Source organism: Bombus impatiens, unplaced genomic scaffold (assembly GCF_000188095.3).
Source record: "Bombus impatiens unplaced genomic scaffold, BIMP_2.2 scf_0136, whole genome shotgun sequence".
NCBI lineage: Eukaryota > Metazoa > Arthropoda > Insecta > Hymenoptera > Apidae > Bombus > Bombus impatiens.
The window spans coordinates 377,789-379,265 of record NT_176555.1 but is presented as its reverse complement, the minus strand read 5'-3'; the positions used below and the strand labels follow the sequence as shown (position 1 = coordinate 379,265).

The window sequence follows — 1,477 nt, the reverse complement described above, 5'->3', positions numbered from 1 at the left end:
TGGCTCGGCGTCCAGTGCCGCAAACCCGGCCGCGATGAGTTATCGTTGGCCACTCGCTGTATTGTTGTTCGACGGTGTTGCTCGAACCGATGTCGGGACGATGTTACGTCCAACTCGCGCCGGTGGTCGGTATAACTTTCTTGCGACCACGACCGGTCGTTCGATATTAACCTCTTTCTTCCGACGGAACTTACGACGAGAGCGAATTTGTTGAGTTGACGGAGTGTACGTAAATCTACGTTGTATTTCCATAGCGTTAAATCTTTGTCGACGTATGAAAGTACCACTAAACGCTACGAAGTTTAATGTACATACTCGCATCTCATTAATCCGCCTGTAAACATTATAACAGCCACAGTAGCGCGTCGATACTTTTCGTAGTGATCTATTAAAATTTTATAACGTAAAAAGTAAAAATTATCAGACTCGGTGGCTCCCGGTAGAAATGTTGTTATCGCGAATCGTGCAATCGGCAACGGAAATGCTACGAGTAGGATCAGAGGTATGGGTTGCACAGTGCTAAGGAGAGCGACTCGTAGAAATATCTATGGATTCCAAGTCGGTGATCGGTCGGTTATAACGAGCGACTGATTACACTGCCACCAGGAGCATAATAGCGGGGGCCTCGTTAAAGAGGGTGAGCTTCGGCCGCGGATTACAGGCGTTCATGGCTCGCGGATGCTAACAGCCAGGATAACTGCAACGTGGAGTTGCACGGAACACAGTTGCGCGATTACAGGCCGTCTCGCATAATAACCGAGACCAATGCGACCGGCAACCGATCGGAAGCGAACGTCGCCGCACGGCGAACCGTTAGTCGTTTTCATCGATTATTCCGGACGTCAAGAACGACACTTCCTCCTCCGCGCGCGCTGGAAGCTAAGATCGATCGACGGTTATCGAGGGCGTGGACGTGCCTTGATGCAACGGGAAGCTTTGTCCGGTTGTTCTACTGTTACCGGTTGTCAACGAGATTCGTTCTCCAGATATAAATAAACCGATCGAAATAAAAGTTTCTTAAATGGAGGAATATCCTTTTTCAATACTTTACATAGTACTGCTATTTATCTTACAAAATCGCAATTACAGTAAAGCAACAGTACACGCTGCAAAGAAATGAAGAAAGAGTATCGTTTAAAATCGTCGTTTCATTAAAATAGAAAGGAAGAACGATACCTGATTCCTCTCGTTATGGTGGCTGGAGAAAAAGTTTAATTCGCAGAAAGGATATAAACCGGCATTCCGCGATCGATAAAATTCGTGGTACGCGAGCGTCGATCTTCCGTTACGATCGGTAGCTCCGTTCTGAACGGGGAGCAACGTCGTGGCGATCGACGGTATACGGTGACGATGTATCCTTTTCACGGTTACGAGGCCGAGATCGGTGGCCGTACGACCCGATAAAAACATCCGGTGAATAGCGGTGTGCCCGAGACGATTGCAGAGGCGACGAATCGGATCGGGTCGGCGGCGGGGG

General features: G+C 48.5%; 1 protein-coding gene across 3 annotated transcripts in view; it reads right to left on the bottom strand.

Moving 5' to 3' along the window:
• The window catches only part of LOC100742623 (myocardin-related transcription factor B), a 250,068-nt gene that overhangs the window by 76,462 nt on the left and 172,129 nt on the right, over positions 1 to 1,477 (bottom strand). The gene's annotated exons all lie outside the window — the stretch shown is intronic.